Here is a 14751-nt window from a genome sequence, read left to right as displayed (position 1 = left end):
GGCTAGTGGATGTGTTCTTAAATCACAAAAATCAATTGCATTTTGCACAATGCTGAGTGCACCTGAGAGGCCCTCATGGTCATTTTTGGGGCTGAATATTGAATCGTCTGAAGACCTCTCGCAATAGTCCAACGCTCGCCTCCGGAAATGTACAACCTTCAACGCACCTGAGAGGCCCTCATGGTCATTTTGCACAACGCTCGCCTCATGGTCATAAAATACTCTATCCGTTACATAATGTAAGACATAGTGTCAAAACCATTTTAGTGGTCAGCACAAGCCAACGATCTGGATCACAACCTTTCAGTCCCCGCACTTGATATGGATGGACAGCGTGCTCAGACCAAAATGGCCCTACCAAGTACCAACATGACCAAAATGGATCTCAGACCACTTATGGCCCTACCGTATACTTCCACCACCGCGGCGGCATAGACGACTGAGGTCGGCCCAGTGTTCATGCCATCCGGCCTATACACCGCATTCGTGCATGACCACATCCCCATACATGGAGGAGTTATCCAAATCATACAAACTCGTAGGACATCTCATTTTATCATCTTCAAACCGTATATAAAGTTTATTCAACCACACAGTGCATGTTCGCACATGCGTATGAACATGCAATTCGATCGAAACTGCCAGAATTCCTGCTTCCAATCTTGGACTAAGATTCAAGGTTCAAAAAAGTACATCACTCTGGATCATTTAAGTTAGTAAATTATCAATTTAACCTAAGAAAAAAAATTGGGGTATCACATTTCCTCTGAAATCCTACATTATGTGTTTTAGTAGCTCTAGACATATTCACCACAATGACATATGTTCTTCAAGAAAACTACTATGAAATCCTACATTAAGCATTTTAGTAGAACATAGATTGTCTTTTCAGTAGCAAAATAAATAAATAAACCGTGTGAGTCAAGCTAGCTAGCTATGTGTTATCACCAGAATTTGACCAAGTCGGAGGTGGGCCACGATCAAGATAAGCTTGAAGGTTATATATGGAGAGAATACGAAGATCGGCCTTATATGCAAAGTTGGGCTAGATTGCCCATTTATCTGTAATTTATTAGATCGTATCTTAAGTTAGGAGTTAGAGTTTTACCCGTGCACGGTTAGGTGCACGTCCGAATTAGAAAGTCCGCTGGACTATAAATATGTATCTAGGGTTTATGGAAAAACAACAACTCACGTTCAACCCAAAACAAACCAATCTCGGCGCATCGCCAACTCCTTCGTCTCGAGGGTTTCTATCAGGTAAGCGACATGCTGCCTAGATCGCATCTTGCGATCTAGGCAGCACAAGCCCCACGTTGTTCATGCGTTGCTCGTACTGAAGCGTCTTTGATGGCGAGCAACGTAGTTATCATAGATGTGTTAGGGTTAGCATAGTTCTTCGTATAACATGCTTACGTAGTGCAACCCTTGCATGTCTAGCCGCCCTCACACCTATCTTAGGTGTGGGGGCGGCACCCCGCTTGATCTTTATTTAGTAGATCTGGTCCGTTACGATTGCTCCTTGTTCTGCAAGGATTAGTTTAATATCTGCAATAGTTAGGCCTTACAAAGGGGGGGAGGATCCAGCGGCACGTAGGGTGGCGTTCGCAAGTCCTAAACAGGATGTTCCGAGGATCAACTTCATGTTGGTTTTTAGGCCTTGTTTAGGATCGGCTTACGATCACCGTGCGTGGCCGCGAGGCCCAACCTGGAGTAGGATGATCCGATTATGCGGTGAAAACCCTAAATCGTCGTAGATCTAATTAGCTTTATCTTGATCAAGCAGGATCACCATATGTTCGTGCACCCCGTACGAATCATGGGTGGATCGGCTCTTTGAGCCGATTCACAGGATAACCTGAGAGCCGATCGAGGCTCGTATTTAATGTTTACGTGTATGCCATGCAGGAAACTAAGCGAGGCATCCCCATCACCTTCCTGACCAGGTATAGGTCAGGTGGCACGCCCTTGCACTTCGCATCGGACGTGTGACCAGAAGAGCATTGCGGGCCGTCGCTCGGAGGGGTCTCAGCCAGCCGCAGCTCTAGGCTCTTCCCGGCTCTACCGTGTTGACAGTCGCTGCCCGCCGGTGGGTTTTGGCAGTCAACACATTACAGCACGCCGGTGGGACAATCGTCTACATCAACCACATCGCCATCTACATCTGAGATGGCGGACGGCACGCCAGTCACCTACGAGGAGCTGCCTGACGAGCTCAAGAAGAGGTATGACGAGATCAAAGTCACCCTCGAAGCCGACCTCATCGGCTCATATCACAGAACCCGTGCGTATGGCGTCAGGCGGAAGGGGTTCTCACCGGAAGGCGCACTCGATGAAGTGGATCTATCTGTCCCGTCAGAGGAACGTACCAGGGCCGTGCGCCAGGAGATTGGTGGCATGGTGGCTCACTCGTTGCGTCTCCATTCCGAGAGCACGGTGAATACTTTGGAGCATGTCGCCGTTCGGATGGTCAAGGAGGTCATGAAGAATCAGCACTCTCTATTAGAGCCAGCTCTCAGGACCTACCGAGGAAAAGTGCCACTCCAGCCCCGTCTGCCGTTGTCGTGCACATCGGCGGCACCAGGAGTGCCTCATTCACCGTCGCGTGCCGTTGACAGGATCAACGGTACTTACCCTGGGAGGTGCCAACCAGGACACTCGTTCAACATCAACATGATAGAACTGGGACACCCCCTTGATGGAGATAAAGGCGAGGGCAACTGCTCTCGTGGCAAAGATAAGGAAGAGGCTGCTCCATGCGATCGGCCCCGACACCGCCAAAACATCTTGGTGATGATCAAGGTAGAAGCCGATGCTAGTAATCGGCCCGTAGTATCCGCATCACCTGCTCTCCCGGTGTGTGGCGTCGACCTCACAGGTGACGGGAAGCTAGGGTACGGGTTTACATCAGCTGATGAGCTAGAAGAAGTCGACATCGGTCCTGGGGATAAGCCTCGACCTACTTTTATCAGCAAGAAGTTAGATCCACAGCTCAGGGGACGGATGATAGCCCTGTTGAAGGAATACCCGGATTGCTTTGCATGGGATTACACGGAGATGCCTGGGTTGGACAGGAGCATCATTGAGCATCGGCTCCCCCTTAAGAAAGGGTTTCGGCCGTTTCAACAACGAGCACGTCAGATGAGGGCCGAAATCCTGGAAGAAGTCAAGAAGGAGATCGAGAAAATGTTGGCCGCTGGATTCATCAGGCCATGCAGGTATGCTGAGTGGATCTCCAGTATCGTTCCGGTGGAGAAGAAGGACGGCCGATGGCGCGTGGCCATCGATTTCCGAGATCTTAACAGAGCCACCCCAAAGGACGAATACCCAATGCCCGTGGCAGAAACATTGATAAACGCCGCTGCTGGCCACAAGGTGTTGAGCTTCATGGATGGCAACGCCGGTTATAATCAGATTTTCATGGCTCCGGAAGATATACACAAGACCGCATTCAGTGGTACCAGGGGGCAGTAGGCTTGTTCGAGTACGTGGTCATGACCTTTGGGCTGAAGAATGCTGGTGCAACGTACCAACGAGCCATGAATTATATATTTCATGATCTGATCGGCAAGTTGGTGGAGATTTATATCGACGACGTGGTGGTCAAATCGGTCTCCATGGAGGGGCACTTGGACGATCTACGGCGCGTCCTAGACCGAACTCGGAAATTCGGGCTGAGAATGAATCCGAAGAAGTGTGCCTTTGGCGTGACGGCTGGTCAATTCCTAGGTTTTCTGGTTCATGGACGGGGAATTGAGATCGGCCTGAAAAGTCAGGAGGCTGTGCGTACCATGCAGCCGCCAACCACGAAAAAGGAGCTCCAACGCCTCATCGGCAAGATCAATTTCGTCCGGCGGTTCATCTCTAATCTGTCAGGACGAATCGAGCCGTTCATGGCGTTGGTGAAAACTAAATCTGACGACGAGTTTCACTGGGGGGCAGAACGACAACGAGCGTTTGATGAAATTAAGCGATATCGACGACGCCGCTGTACTAGTTCCGCCCCGACAAGACAGGCCATTCTACATCTACTCGTCGTGGCCGACACGTCCATTGCTTCGGTGGTGGTGCAACTCTACGATGGCGTTGAGAGAGTCGTTTTCTACCTCAGCAGAAGGATGCTGGACGCGGAGACAAGATATCCTGAGGTCGAGAAACTTTGCCTCTGCCTGTTCTTTACCTGCACTAAGCTTCATCACTCCTTCTGACGGCAGAGATCATCGTCATCTCAGAATCAGATGTTGTCAAGCACATGTTGTCGGCCCCTGTTTTGAAAGGCCGACTCGGTAAGTGGATGTTGGCGTTGTCGAGAATTTGATCTCCGGTACCAGCCGGCGAAGGCAGTCAAGGGCCAAGCGTTGGCCGATCTCATCGCTGAACGGATCAATACCAATATAGCAGCACTATCTATACGTGCATGGGCTATGTTCTTCGATGGATCGGTTTGTGACGGTGGTTGTGGCATCGGCATTCTGCTTGTGTCGCCTCGGGGGGCAGAATACTCCTTCTCCATCAGATTATCCACCCCTTGCACCAACAACGTAGCAGAATATGAGGCAATACGCAAGGGACTGGAATTGCGAGTAGAAGCTGGAGCGGAAGTCGTGGAGCTATTTGGAGACTCAAAGTTCGTGATTAACCAGCTCACGGATGAATATAATTGCGAAAGTGAATCACTTTTCCCATATTGGGTGGAATGCCGTGAGTTGATGACACAGTTTCGGTACATCAACTTTAATTGGATCCCAAGATCCCAGAATACCGACGCCAATAATCTCGAGCAAATGGCGTCAAAGCTACATAGATACGGTGACGGATCGGAAGTTCGGATACAATTCTGGAACAGGATGATTGGAGAGCCGAGATCTTCAATTATCTGAAAGATTCGGCTCGGGGGGCACCTAAACGGGTAAGATACAGAGCCATGAAGTATGTCCTTATAGGAGACGACATGTTTTACAGGACATTGGAAGGGTTGCTACTCAAGTGCCTAGGACCGACTAAATCTAATCGGCTCTTACATGAGGTGCATGAAGGCGCACGTGGAACGCATCGATCGGCTCATAAGATGAAGTGGTTGATCGGGCGATCAGGGTTTTATTGGCCCACTATGCTTGAAGATTGCTTCAATTATTACAAGGGGTGCCAAGCGTGTCGGATGTTTGGAAAGATTCAGATGGTGCCAAGATCGGCGATGAACCCCATCATCAAGCGTTGGCCGTTTCGGGGGTGGGGCTTGGATATGATCGGCAAAATCCATCCGGCGTCAGGTAAAAAACATGAATGGATTTTGGTTATCACAGATTACTTCACTAAGTGGGTGGAAGCCGTCCCTATGAAAAAGGTGAAATCAGAAGATGTGATCAAGTTTGTGAAAGAACACGTCATTCATAGGTTTGGGATTCCCCAAACTATCACGACCGATGGAGGTTCGGTCTTTACTTCTAAAGAATTCAGAAAGTTCTGTGATGACTTAGGGATTGAACTGATCCGATCATCCCCGTACTATGCTCAAGCTAACGGGCAGGCCGAGGCGTCCAATCAGAGTCTGATCAAGCTGATCAAGAGAAAAATTGACGAGAACCCTCGGGATTGGCATGAGAAGTTATCAGAAGCATTATGGGCCTACCGCATGTCGTGCCATGGAGCTATAAAGACTTCGCCGTACCAGCTTGTCTATGGACAGGAAGCCGTATTGCCTTGGGAAATTACGGCTGGATCAAGACGTGTCACGTTTCGAATGATCGACGTTGAAGAATATGCAGCTTTGATGAGCGACACTATTGAGGACGCAACAGAACTCAGGCTTTGGTCGTTGGAGAAGATTAAGGAGAACAAAGCCAGGGTGGCTCGTGCTTACAACAAAAAGGTTAGGCCAAAGGAGTTCCAAGTTGGTGATCTTGTGTGGGAAGCTGTGTTACCATTGGGAACCAGGGATAAGGCATATGGCAAATGGTCTCCTAATTGGCACGGTCCGTACAAAGTTGTCCAGGCCTTGAAGGGTAATGCATACATGCTGGAGGAGTTGAGCGGCGAAAAGTTCCCAGTGGCTGTTAATGGTCAACACCTCAAGAAATATTTCCCAAGCATGTGGGATGATGGACAGTAAGATGTGGGGGCCGATTTCAGAATCGGCCAGTAAAAAATTAGTAAAAAAAAAAAATCACAGCCGATGCACAGACATCGACTTGAGAGAACGTGTGGAGATTAACAGTATGCAAGTACAGCCGACGCACGGGCATCGACTTCAGAAAACAAAGCCGATACGCTGATATTGACTTTAGCGGAATAAGTTTATACAACAGCTTCCTGACCACGACGTGAGATCTCCTAATGATTGCTGAGGGATTCAGTCTAATGGTTTGGGTGCGACTTAGGCCTGTTTATACAACAACTTGGCCTCAGACAGCAATATGAGCCGATGATCTGCTATCGGCTCCCTGTACGACAACTCCATTCGACAATCGGCAAGGGAGTGAAATTAATTAAGGGATTTTCTTAATTGATAAGGGGATTTCTTACAAAGAAAGAGCCGATTTCTCAGGAAGGAAGAACAAAAGAAGGGTCTATTGACCAATCTACTACTGCTAGGCCTACACTAGTAGATCCTAATCTACGGGCCATCACTTCCTTCGTCGTCATCCTCGGAACTCTCATCGGCACTGCTGCCGATGGGTTCCTCGTCGCTGCTCCCATAGCCTTCTACGGGAGCTTCATCTCCGTCTTCATCGTCGCTGCTGTCGTCGTCCCACCACATGCGGAGGCGTTTCGCTGGCGGGTAGCCCTCGAGGGAGTCGTCGTCGTCGTCGTCGTCTTCCTCTTCCTCTTCTTCGGAGGTGGGGCAGCCGTCCCAGGGGAACTGGTCGTCCTCACTTTCCGACTCCAGTTCCCCGACGGCAAGGAACTGAAGATCTTCGTCCCCGCTGGTCAGGGACTGGTCGTCTTCGGACCAGATGGAGGAGGCGTGGTCCTCCAGGTCCCATGCTTCTGGGGCGCGGATGTCCGGCGGCGTCTCGCGGGAGGAGGAGGACCCGTAGGAAAGCTCGGAGGAGGAGTCGTGGAAGACCGACGAGGAAGAGGAAGAAGAGGAGGACATGGCTGTGGGAGATTGGGGGTTTTTTGGTGCCGATGGCCAGAACAGAGCAGGATGACGAAGTGGCGAACTGCTCAGAGCGGTTAAATAAAAGGGGGCTATGGTGAAAAAATTCAATGCCACAGCAGTTTTCGAGGAGGCAGTGCCCAAAGACAACGGTCAAATCACGTGGAACAGACGAGAAGACAGGGCATCATGACGAAAAATGCTGCAATGGTTCTGCTCTGCCACGACATGACCCGACGAAAAAGCATAATGATTTTGGAAATGTCATTTCCAAAACCAGGGGGGCATGTGTTATCACCAGAATTTGACCAAGTCGGAGGTGGGCCACGATCAAGATAAGCTTGAAGGTTATATATGGAGAGAATACGAAGATCGGCCTTATATGCAAAGTTGGGCTAGATTGCCCATTTATCTGTAATTTATTAGATCGTATCTTAAGTTAGGAGTTAGAGTTTTACCCGTGCACGGTTAGGTGCACGTCCGAATTAGAAAGTCCGCTGGACTATAAATATGTATCTAGGGTTTATGGAAAAACAACAACTCACGTTCAACCCAAAACAAACCAATCTCGGCGCATCGCCAACTCCTTCGTCTCGAGGGTTTCTATCAGGTAAGCGACATGCTGCCTAGATCGCATCTTGCGATCTAGGCAGCACAAGCCCCACGTTGTTCATGCGTTGCTCGTACTGAAGCGTCTTTGATGGCGAGCAACGTAGTTATCATAGATGTGTTAGGGTTAGCATAGTTCTTCGTATAACATGCTTACGTAGTGCAACCCTTGCATGTCTAGCCGCCCTCACACCTATCTCAGGTGTGGGGGCGGCACCCCGCTTGATCTTTATTTAGTAGATCTGGTCCGTTACGATTGCTCCTTGTTCTACAAGGATTAGTTTAATATCTGCAATAGTTAGGCCTTACAAAGGGGGGGAGGATCCAGCGGCACGTAGGGTGGCGTTCGCAAGTCCTAAACAGGATGTTCCGAGGATCAACTTCATGTTGGTTTTTAGGCCTTGTTTAGGATCGGCTTACGATCACCGTGCGTGGCCGCGAGGCCCAACCTGGAGTAGGATGATCCGATTATGCGGTGAAAACCCTAAATCGTCGTAGATCTAATTAGCTTTATCTTGATCAAGCAGGATCACCATATGTTCGTGCACCCCGTACGAATCATGGGTGGATCGGCTCTTTGAGCCGATTCACAGGATAACCTGAGAGCCGATCGAGGCTCGTATTTAATGTTTACGTGTATGCCATGCAGGAAACTAAGCGAGGCATCCCCATCACCTTCCTGACCAGGTATAGGTCAGGTGGCACGCCCTTGCACTTCGCATCGGACGTGTGACCAGAAGAGCATTGCGGGCCGTCGCTCGGAGGGGTCTCAGCCAGCCGCAGCTCTAGGCTCTTCCCGGCTCTACCGTGTTGACAGTCGCTGCCCGCCGGTGGGTTTTGGCAGTCAACACTATGTTGTTAAATAGTAGTCATGTTACCGTACAAAGGTTCTCCAACCAACCTGAACCTAACAAGGACGGACACACCAATTGCACAAATGTCTACTTAACCTAACATTAGCACATCATATATTTGTGAATCAATAGGACACAGATGAGGTCACACGTTGCAGGGTGCCATCATAGAGAGGGGTTGGTGTAGAGCCTTCAGAATACAAATATAGATAACACGCCAAGAAGCCATCAAGATCATGCCAACATAATACCCACACATGGAAACAAAGAGCACTTGGAATTATAATACCATTGGAATGAGATGCATCAGAAGCTTAGTCATGGCATGGGAGTTGGAACACATCACACGGTTGCCCTCTATCCCTCAGGTGGTCTTCCAGCATAAAAATCCATTGAATTCAATGGGTCCGCCCTCATGACCACCGCGTACAACGCGGACAGCTCCAGCTACAGTGACATGACCATCAGCTAAGCGTCCACGCCGTTGGCGCGAGGTGCCGGCCATGTGGACCCCAACTGTGCCTTAAACCCTGGACTGGTGCACGAGGTCGGCACGGAGGAGTACCTCACCTTCCTCTGCGCGCTCTGCTACTCCGCCAAGCAGGTAGCCGTGTTCGGCGGCCCAACGGCCAACTGCTCGACCCGCACGGGCTCCTCCGTTGGGGACCACAACTACCTGGCTAGCCTTCTCGGTGGTCTTCAAACTAAACAAGTCGTCGGTTGTCACGCAGCGCCGCGAGGTGCGCAACGTCGGCACCAATGCCAGGGCCACGTACAAGGCATAGGGCGAGGGTGAACAGCCACTACGGGAGAATTGTCGTACGCCGACGGCCAGACGATGTGCCGACGGCCAAATGTCGGGGCCTTCGGCACAGGAGCCTCCGAAGCGCGGCGATAAGGATGGCCGTCGGTGTTAAATTGGCCGTCGGTACAGGCTAGAGGTGCCGACGGCCACCATCAGCATAGTTCTGGTCATCGGCACAGAACCAGTCTGGCCATCGGAACAACATTTTTCTTTTCTTTTTTTTTACTATAGACCTGGGCCGACGGTATAACCCGGCATAGATTTTTCCTATTTCTCCACGGCAATCTTCAAAAAAGCATAACTAAATCATTATAATTGAGTAAAATAAGTATAATATATCAAATTTTGCAGAAAAACAAGATCTATCATAGAAAAATATAAAAAATGGAATATTTCAAATACCTAAACAAATCTTCTTATAAATGTGCTATAATGTTCAAGGTTCCATGGCTTTCACACATGCCAAAAATGAAAAAATGGTCGTCCGTGGGTCGGATTAGAAATCCGCGTCCGGGGTATTGCTTACCACCCAAGGGCTCACACACGTGCCAAATATGACCTCGTTCCGGCAAACTATGCCATGTCGAGGCTGTTTCCCACCTCATTTCCTCTGAAATTCATAGAACTCCGGGCGTGATAGCCCTTTTCGTGAAGGGTTTTTCAAAATAATTGTCATATCCCAGTTTTGACAAACGGAATAATTACTATGATATATAAAATGACACCACGCGGTTCCGTGGGATTTTTTGACTTCGTTTAAATAGGGGCGTGCGGGTGCACCCATTCGCGAACAAACTAAACGGACAAAAAATAGCATATATAATGATGCGTCGTAGAACTAAAAACATTTTTTCCGGAATTTCTGGAGCGTCGGATAGTTCAGCCATAGTTCAAATCCGGTCAGTTTCTAGCGAATTCGGTGGGACACCGCCGGAAGCCGCATGGTTCTCAAAAACCTAACACGTGCACATGTTATGTGATAGGTGGTGCGTAGGTGGTCTACTATCATCGCACGGAGGTTTCACGTCATACTAAAATGTGTCACATCTAGCTGCTTCACAAATAAAAACTGTTTGGGTACGCTAAAAATGAAAAGATGGTCGCCCGTGGGTCGGATTAGAAATCCGCACCCGGGGTCTTGATTCCCATCCTACGGCCCACACACGTGAATCTGACCTTGTTTCGGCAAATGATGTCATGCCGAGGTCGTTCCCCACCCCATTTTCCCTAAAATCCATAGAACCCCGGACGTGATAGCCCTTTTCGTGAACGGTTTTTTCAAAATAATTGTCGTATCCCAGTTTTGACAAACGAAATAGTTACTATGACATATAAAATGATGTCGTGCGGCTTCGTGGGATATTTTGACTTCTTTCAAATTGCCATCTGGTCAAAACAGGGCCCCCAGGACATGCGGTATCGTCGTACCGGGTGTGCGGGTGCACCCATTTGCGAACAAACTAAACGGAAAAAAGTTATCACATATAATGATGCTTCGTAGAACTAAAAAAAAAATTTCCGGAATTTCTAGAGCGATGGATAGTTGAGCCCTAGCTCAAATCCGGTCAGTTTCCAGCGGATTCGGCATGACACCGCCGGAAGCCGTATGAATTCCAAAAAAGCTAACGCGTGCACATGCCATGTGATAGTTGGTGTGTCGGTGGTCTACTATCATCGCACGGAGGTTTCACGTCATACTAAAATGCGCCCGCTGTAGCTGTTTCACAAATAAAAACAGTTTGGGCACGCTAAAAATGAAAAGATGGTCGTCCGTGGGTCGGATTAGAATTTCGCGTCCGGGATCTTGCTTCTCATTGTAGGGCCCACATACGTGCCAAATATGCCGAGGCTGTTTCCCACCTCATTTCCGATAAAGTCAATCGGATTTAAACTATAGATACTTGATCTAATGCTCATAATTTTTGGGTAAAATAACTTTGTAGGTTCAAAATATGATATGGATGTCATATTTGTATTCCTCTTATTTTTCTAATCAATTTAGACATATTATTTGCCAAATTCGCATTTACTGATATTAATTATTTCATATTAAATAAAAAAGATTATTATTATTATTAATATATATTCATTGTTGTTTACTTAAGTAATAGTTTAGATTTCAAAAATATAGAGGTGTGGCATCACGGTCAAAGGGTTAATATGATTGATATGGTAGTATTAACAACAAGGTGTCATTTCTTTCGTGGAAGCTCGTCCAAAGAGAACCAAGAAGTTAAGCGTACTAGGGTGGAAGTAGTGTGAGGACGGGTGACCAACTGGGAAGTTTGACTACAAGTACAATTTGATCTAAGATTAGGTGTACTAAGTGTGATTGTCAAAGATTAACAAGTAACAAGGAATAATAAGAAAATTGGGAAAAAATAAAAAAATTCAAAAAACATAATTTTAATATTTTTTCAATTCTTTTTTTGAAAATTTTGAAATAATATGCCGACGGCCTGTTTGTGCCGACGGTGATTGAACAGTCCCCAACCAGAACTATGCCGACGACGCTACGCCGACGGTCACCGTCTTTCTTGCTGTGCCGATGGCTGGCGGCCGTCGGCAGACTGCAGCTCTCCGGCAGTGAGCCCCATCGGCGTGCTTGTGAGCTTGAAGCTGGAGAAGCTAGTGTTCAGCGCTAATCAGAACTCAGAAGACGCAGGAGTACGAGGTCTGCTTCCAGCGGCGGATCTCTGGGAGACGATTGTGTGGAGGGCCGGACGACGAGGACACGGTGACGAGCCCGGCCCATCGCCGTCACCTGGCCGGCCAGCCAAGTTGCAGAGATGTGATCGGATCGGTGTAGGTTAGGTACTAGGCTAATGCCAGAACTCATGAGTTTCAGTTCGCGTGAATCAGAAGTCCAATGAACTTAACGACTTTACCCGCAAAAAAAAAGTCCAATGAACTAGCTAGTTTTGGGCAGCTATTTTGTCTTTGCGGTCGGATATACGAATTCACTAAGATCGCACTCGCCGTGCACGTTGACTATTCCGTATTCTTTCCACGGCTGCGGGAGGGACTGAACTTCGCTCCTTGCAGATTAATTCAATGGATGTCTGCCTGATTCGTGAATTGCGTCTTCAAGTTGCCACACCTGCATAAACAAATTGGCAGCAGTCATAACCACGTCACCATGATCCCCGTGCTTCATTTTGTAGTATTAGCTCAGGTCCGATCTAATCCACGCACCCTACCTTCTAGCTCTCGCCTCACATGTACACCTCCGGCGTCAATTAAATCCGAGTAGTGTTTTATGAATATCCTTGGAGTGGAGATTTTTGGCTCCTGCCTCCCGGGAATCAGTGGTCCTTGTTTCTTTTTTTTTTTAAAGTCACATTTACAATTTTTTTAAAAAATAAAAATTGGAGTTAGCCAATTATTATCCCACCACCATGTAAATTTTTTTTTAAATACTTTGTCTTCTGAGCGAAAACTTGGTGTAACCTAAAGTAATTTGACTTTGGTCAAATCTAGAATATCAATTGATTATTTTAGGATGGAGGAAGTATTCAAAAATACCGTATAGATTTTTTTTTTAGTTTCTATGTCTAGCTATTTATCATTTTCTAGCAAAAATATCATGTGTTGGTTCTAGCTAGCGATGTTGTTAAATGGTTATCATACAACGGTTCTCTAACCAACCTAAACCTAACAAGGACGGTCACATCAATTGCACAAATACCTACTTAATCTCACATTTTGCACATCATACACTGCGTTCAATATATAGAACACAAACGAGAACCAATAGGACACACATAAGCGCACACATTGTTGGGTGATGCTACGGAGAGGGATCCGTTGTAGAGCCTTCAAAAGTGCAACTTTCCATACCACAACAATAAGCCATCAAGATCATGCTAACAAAATATACACACAAGCAAAGATTGTTAGGATTAGAATATAGGAATGAGAGGCATCAGAAGTTCAGTCGTGGCATGCGACTTTGAACACATTGTGGACTTCTGGAGGTGCTCTTCCACCATAGAGATCCGCTGCATTTTGTTCAGTTCTATTGAAATAAACCAGCCAGGAACTCAAGAATCGATTGGATTGGATTTAGAGCTATTAGAGAACTAGCAATGGGGAAGCTGGAAGCTTATTCGCTCCCGTCTCCTTTTCTTATTTTTTATTTCTTTCTTCCTTTCTTCTTTACACATTGGTCCTCTTGATATCTACATATTACATATAAGTACATAGATAAGAAAAAGAAAGATAATATATTGCCAACTCAACACTCCCCCTCAAGATGGGCAGAATGCATCATATAGCCCCATCTTGTAAGAGCATCTCCACTCGTCCCCCCGACGAGGCCCCCGAGCGACGTTTTTTCCATCCGGACGGCGAAATTCGGCCCAGTCGCGCCCCCGGTTCCTCGTTTTCGTCCGGATTTGGCCCTTAATCCATCCGGCGAGCCCACGCCACCCCCGGCCCCCCGGGGCGCGCTCGGGGACTCCGGACGAAAGATTTTGGCGCGAAACGGCGTGTGGACCCGCGTAGTCGGCGACTGGAAAACCAAATCCTGTCGATTTTCCCTCCAATTTGCTTGCATATCCCCATTCCCTCCAATTTGCTTGCATATCCCCATTCTCTCCCGCCGAAATCCCCCAATCTCCTCGTCTTCCAGCTCCAGTTCCTGGCGGCGTCTTCTCGTCCACCACCACTCTCCTCCTCGTCTTCTCGTCCACCACAATGCCGCCGAAGGCGCCGGCGAGGAAGATGCGGGCGAAGAAGACGAAGCCGCCGGGCATGTCGAACGCCGAGTGGGCGGCGGACGAGCAACGGCGCGACGTGGAAACAAGCGCCAGGGCGGAGAGGGTGAAAAGAGCCGCCGCCAAGAGGTCGGCGGAGGCGGCCCAGGAGGAACAAGCGAGGCTGATCAGCATGGCCTATAGCGGCGGCATGTTCCCCGGCCAATGGCCGACGCAAGGTACAACAAGTTCCCCGTCTTCCTTCTCGCCTTCGCTGTACTCGCCGTCGCCGACTGCCGTGTTCCAAGAGGGCGCCTACGTCCAACCGTCCAAGCCCACACCGTCGCCGCCCGAGGTTGACGTCGGCGGCGGCGGCCTGTTCGAGGGCACCTCGCCGGCCCTGCGACGAGGGCCGCTCACGTTCGGTGCGATGGCGGCGCCGAACGAAGAGGAGATCCACGAGATGATCACCTCCGGCACCACCGCCGCCGCTGCGAGCCCGGGGTTCTTCATGACCGCCGCCGCTGCTGCGTGCCCGGGTTCTTCACGCAAGAGGAGACGAGGGCGACGGCAGCCGTGGCGGCGCGCAACGAGCATCGGGAGGATGTTGCCGACGGAAGCCAAGCCGTCGAAGAAGAAGGCGAGGAAGAAGAAGAGCCAACTCAATCCGCCGCCAACCTTGTCGAA

At 48.8% G+C, this 14751-nt stretch overlaps 1 pseudogene; it reads left to right on the top strand.

Moving 5' to 3' along the window:
- The window catches only part of LOC139832664 (subtilisin-like protease SBT1.4), a 30674-nt pseudogene extending 21327 nt beyond the window's left edge, over positions 1-9347 (top strand).
- The last annotated feature ends 5404 nt before the right edge of the window (positions 9348-14751 follow it).

This window comes from Lolium perenne, chromosome 6 (assembly GCF_019359855.2).
Source record: "Lolium perenne isolate Kyuss_39 chromosome 6, Kyuss_2.0, whole genome shotgun sequence".
Taxonomy (NCBI): domain Eukaryota; kingdom Viridiplantae; phylum Streptophyta; class Magnoliopsida; order Poales; family Poaceae; genus Lolium; species Lolium perenne.
Note: the sequence above shows the minus strand (reverse complement) of the source record. Positions and strands in the feature narration are given on the sequence as shown.